Here is a 6,099-nt window from a genome sequence, read left to right as displayed (position 1 = left end):
TAGGAATGGGAGGAGGACTTGGGGTGCAGCCGTTGTAGAAGGGAGTGCGTCCCTCAGCGGTGCGCTCAGGAACAGCTGGGACCGCACAGCTGTCTCTGCCACCCCGAGCCCAGCAGGTGCCTGGCCCACCTCAGGCTGCGGAGCGCGTCTAGCTTCTGTCCCTGAGTACATAGCCACACCCGAGACCCCGATTTCCTCCACAGCGTCCCCAAGAGAAGCTGTGTCTAGGTAGGGACGTCCAACCCAGGTTGATAGACTGGAGAAGGTGCTGATGGTAGGGACCTCCCATCAGTTGTCAAGAAAGGCAAGGTTTGACGTCCCATAGGGCTGTGCAGCCCGAAAGAGAATGCCACTCCTAAGATGTGGGGACAGAGCCCAGAACAAAGTAGGGTAGACTGTTATATTCTAGGGAGCTGCAGAAAAATACGAACCTAGCCATTTTCCAAGCACTCGCTGGGTATTGTGGGGGGCATTGATGATGTCTCTACTGGGTCCTCTTTATAAAGCCAATACTTTAACATATTTACCAACATATATTTACACATAATACTTAAATAGATGTATGGCCAATATTGGGGGTTATGATGTGGTTTTTGGAGGGGTTAGGACAAGAAGAAGAGTGAGGCATGATTACAATAAAGAAGGAACTCAGGTGCCCTTTATTAAAAATGTTTGAGTCGTGATCTGGTGATAATAATAATAGATAACTTCTAATGGGGGCTAATCTTATGACCCCAAAGCACTTTTCACACCCATTAGAATCACTAAAATCAAAATGACTGATTATCCTAAATTTGTGGAGGAAGTTAAGCAACCAGAACCCTCATACACTGCTTTTATGAGAATGCAAAATGGTATAGCCACTTTGAAGAGCTGTCTGTTAGCTCCTAATAAAGTTAAATATACACCTATTCTATGATCAGAAGTTCCAAATGAAAAGGAAAGTATATTTCCACCAAAAGACCTGTACAAGAATGTCCAGAGCAGCCTTGTTTATAGGAGCTCAAATCTGGTAACACCTGCAATTTCCATCAACAGAAGAATGGATAAGCAAATTGTGGTATGACCTTGCAATGGAATACTACTCAGCAATAAAGATGATTGACCTACACAACAGCATGGATTAATCACAAATATGTTGTATTGAACAAAAGAAGCCAGATACCAAAAAATAGATACCATATTATTCCAGTTATAGGAAGTCCAAAATCAGGGAAAATTAATCTATTTTCTAATAGAAATCAGAAAAGTGGTTACATTTGAGGGTGGGTATTGAGAAACAAACACCAAAAAATTTCTGGATTGTTATTTTTACGTATGTTATTTTACGTAAGTTATATTGCCCCTCTCCTTTAAAGGGGGGAAAAAAAGAAGGAAGGATGCAGTGGAGACGGAGGGGCTGATGATGCAGAGGCATGAGTGGATGTTGAAGGGAAGGGAGAGGGAAGGGAGAGGTGAAGTGAGCTCATCCTTGAAGTGAGCTAATCCAGAACTCCTTAAAGTGAGCTCATCCAAAACCCAAGGAAGAAATATTATTTGTTAGGAGAGGGAGGCTTTCTTTCTTGTAGTAGAAAGGAATTAGAAACCAGATGCAAATTCAGATGCACTTCTAAACTGGTGTGAGGAAAGAAGAGAACTCTTGTCTGGCTTCTGTATTCTCAGGGAGATAGAGGCTACCCATTAGCCAGGATTCAGGGGAACAGTGTAGGAGGTTTGAAGACAAAAAAAGGTATGAAGGAGCATTTCAGAAAGTGGGAACATTAACTAGTAAAGTATAACAGGCGTGTCAGGAGCATGAATGTCCCCCTGCAGCTTGAGATGATGGCTTCAAATGATGCCACTCAGCCTGGCCAGTGGTTGTTAATCAGCAACTTGGAGCTGCTCAGGACAGGCATGGAGAAGGCAGAGTGAATTTCAGTCAGGATTGGGGTCTGCTGGGTAGGAGCAAATAACAGAAGAAAGTTCAGGGGCCTGGTGAGAAGATGGATCCTGGGGTTTACATTAATGAGGGGTGATGAGAAAACAGAGGGGCTGATGGGCTGTGAGACAAAGGAAAAGTCAAGAGATTGCAGGCCCTGTGACTTCAAGGAATTGTGGTGAGTGAATCAGAAAATGTAAGTTGTGGTGCTGAAAGGGTGAGTTGTTTGAAACTGAGATGTCTGAGGCATGTAGATTCTGTTGCTGTGAAGGCTCTGAGGGTGATTATGGGTAGTGGGTTGCTGGTGGAAGGTGAGAAAAATGTTGTTAGAGATGAGAAGGTAAAGGAACTGAGAAGTCGGGGGTGGATATTATGGTGGGGTAAGAAAAGGAAAACTATGAGTCAGGAGGCGAATCCCCAGTGAATGAGGAGGAATGACCAACAGGTCCTCAGGAGAGCAACAGCAAAGGGGAAAGAGACACCGATGGGCAGTGTGAAAGCCAAGGGGCTTTTTCAGGAAGAAGAGACAGCCACGCCTTCCCTGTCTTACAGGTGCAAACACATCGTGGCACCTCTCAGCTTTCACACGCCAACATAGCAATAGGTGAGTTGGGCACAGTATAAGTTACCTCCATCCAGACACACCCTCTAATAACACACATTTGTTAAACTGAGCATGAAACATAGGAATTTGCCCTATGCTGCCTTGGAATGTGATTGTCCATAATAGCATATCTCAAGACAGGCACAAAGAATTGGGATGTTCACCTATCTAAGAAGTCAATGCTACATCCTGGCATGGCTGGCCAGGCTGTGACTTAAAATGGTGGGGGAATGATACAGCCACTTTGGAAGACAGTTTGGTGATGCATTACAAAACAACACATACCCTTACCATCGCATCGAGCAATTGTATTCCTTAGTACTTACCCAAGTGAGTTGAAAATATATGTCCACAGAAAGACCTGCACACCTATGTTTATAGCAATTTTACTTATAATTCCCAATCTTGGAAGCAACCAAGATGTCCTTCAATAGGTGAATAAATAAACAAACTGTGTGGCACATCCAGACAATGGAATATTATTCTGTGTTAAAAAGAAATGAGCCATGACGCCATGAGGAGGAACCGTAAATGCATATTACTAAGTGAAATAAGCCAGTCTGAAAGGGCTACATACTGTTTCTTGATTCCAATTATATGACATTCTGGAAAAGGCAAAATTATGGATACAGTAAAAAGATTAGTGGTTACCAAGAGTTTGGGGTGAGGGAAAGATGAATAGGTTGAGCACGGAGGATTTTTAAGACAGAGGAACTGTTTCATATGATACTATAATGGGTAATACATGTCATTATACATTTGTCAAAACCCAAAGAATGTACAACACCAAGAGTGAACTGTAATGTAAACTATAGCATTGCAGACACTGCTGTGCCTGAATATAAACTAAAAAGATTATTTGTACGAAAGGCAAAAATAATAGTTGCTGCCAACAGTGTAATGAAATTTTATGGGAAGGAAATCAAACTCTGGAGAGGAAGAGGGAAAAAGACACATAAGAGAGTTTCAAGATTACTAGATGGTTTCTCAAAGAAATAAATCAACATTTTGAATGCTTACCGAGTGTCCTAGGATTTAAAAATTGAGCAGAACTGGTTTTCTCAACACCTATCCCAAGTTCAAACTCAAATTAATATCTTCCCGTAGAAGTTCATTGTCATGCATCCCAACAGTAACACCTTTTACTCCAGATCGTACTTGAAACCTTTCCCAAACATCTTTCAACCAGGGTATCTTGGGAGATAGCAGTGATTGGCCCAGCTAGAAAAGAAGGAAACAGACTGTCAGAGAAGTGAATTGCCAAGGTTGGTGGCTGATGAGTGACCAGTGGCATTATGCAATCTATTTATTTTATTAAGTGTGTAATGAGGTCCAGGTACAGTGGCTCACGCCTGTAATCCCAACACTTTAGGAGGCTGAGGCCAGAGGATCACTTGAGGCCAGGAGTTTGAGACCATTCTAGGCAACAAAGTGAAACCTTGTCTGTACAAAAAATAAAATAATTAGCAGGTACAATGGCATGCACCTGTGGTCCTAGCTACCCAGAAGGCTGAGGCAGGAGGGTTGCTTGAGCCTGGGAGGTCTAGGCTGAACGAGCTGTGATCATGCCAGGGCACTCCAGTCTGGGCAACTCAGTGATACCCTGTCACTAAATAAATAAATAAATAAAGTGTGACAGCTTTTACTCCTTCAGTATGAAATATACAAAGAAAATAAGCAAAATTTTCTTTTGGTAATCAGCTTGTAGCATGGCTGACAAGCACTTTTAATAATGCTCTAAACAGTAACTAGCACACAGCTAATATCTAGTAATTGCTCTGCATTACACATAGGGGACATCTGCATTCTTTTGTTTAATCCTCTCATCTCTATGTAACATATTACTGTGTACTGTGAAGAAAATGAGATTTACACAGGTTAAGAAACCTACCCAAGGTTGCTGAGCTAGTGGTTTCAGAGCTAGGATTGCAACCTAGGCTGCCCGATCCCAGAACCTGGGGCCATTTTACTCTTGCAGTGGAATATATTAAAATATACAGACCCTTCTTACCTCACAAGAAAGATAGGGAAACTCAACAATGTTGAGTAGATTGAACCCTGAGAGAGAATAGAGTAAGACTCCAGATGTTCTTGCTGTCAGCTTTGAAAAAAAATGGTTTATACAGATCACTAAAAAAATACACCACTGCCTAGCATCGTGAAGCTGCCCTAATCTTTCCCTCAAGTGAAGAATGGCCTGGAAAGAAGGATGCTGTACAATAAAAGAGTTTAAACAAGACACAACTACAAAGCCACCACCTTCTGGGCAGCCTCCCTCATATTTCCCAGCACATGCCTGTGGCAGAAACCAGTCGGACGATCCTGTAGTTGAGCCAGGCTGGGCAGGGTCAGAGCAGGCATGTTCTCTCTGCTGCTGGTTGCATGATCTTTACCTTTCCTGACTTTCTCGTTCCCTTCAGGGGAATCAGAATGGGAGTTGCTGTGCCGGTTATTTCAGATTTGAATCTAATCTAACAGCTCAATGTTCAAGCGGAAGGGTCTGACCCTTCCCTCGGGATACAGAGACCCTAAGTAAGCTCGGTCAGTGTTTCTCTATTATCACCCACTGCCCAGAATCGATTTTTAGCAAATAAATACATACATATTTAAATATATAAATATATCTACATATGAATTATGTATAATTCAATATTTGCCAGTTTATTCTAGAGTCTACAACTCAGGAACAGCCAAAAGGAATAGCTACACAGGGCAAGGTGTGTGTGTGTGTGTGTGTGTGTGTGTGGTGTGCAGAACTTCTTTCCAGGCACACCATTACCTGGCACCTTGATCTGTTCACCAACATGGAAGCTCTCCAGGTATCCTGGTTCAAGAGTTTTTATAGAGCTCAATCTCCAGTGCTCCCCAACATCCCCATACCACCCAATGCAAACACATCCTGGAGGTCTGTGGACAGAGCTGAAAGTTCCAATCTTCTAATGACTTGTTATTTCTAGTGAATAGCCCCATCCTAAGCTGTCTAGGGGCCATACCCTAAGTCACTTCATTAGGATAAACTCAGGGGTGATCAAAAGAATCTCCTCCTTATGAATAACAAAAGACGTACCTATTACTCAGGAAATTCCAAGGGTTTTAGGAGCTCTGGGTCAGGAACCTGGGACAAAGGCCAAATATATTTTTGTATTATACCAAAGGAAGTTAAGTCCAGATCTAGCTGTGACCCTGGATGAGCTGTATAACCTCTCTGTACCTCAGTTTGGACATCTGTAAAAATTGGGATAAGTATACCTACATCACAAGGATGTTATGAGGAATAAATGAGATGCCTGGCTCATAATTAGCACTGGTAAACATTAGCTATTACTGTTACATTTTCCAGAACTTTCAGATTTGTGTCTTATTTAATCCTCAAGTGCAGAACCAGAATGTTTTCATTAAAAATTTTTTGGTTCACAAATATTTGAACATATTTACACAGTACATGGTACATGTGATAGTTTGTTACATGCATAGAATGTGTAATGATCAAGTCAGGATATTCAAGATATGCATCACCTCTAGTATTTAACATTTCTGTATGCTGAGAACATTTCAAATCTTCTATTGTAGCTGATTT

Source organism: Pan paniscus, chromosome 9, assembly GCF_029289425.2.
Source record: "Pan paniscus chromosome 9, NHGRI_mPanPan1-v2.0_pri, whole genome shotgun sequence".
Lineage (NCBI taxonomy): Eukaryota > Metazoa > Chordata > Mammalia > Primates > Hominidae > Pan > Pan paniscus.
The sequence above is the reverse complement of the archived record's forward strand: the minus strand, read 5'-3'. Positions refer to the sequence as shown.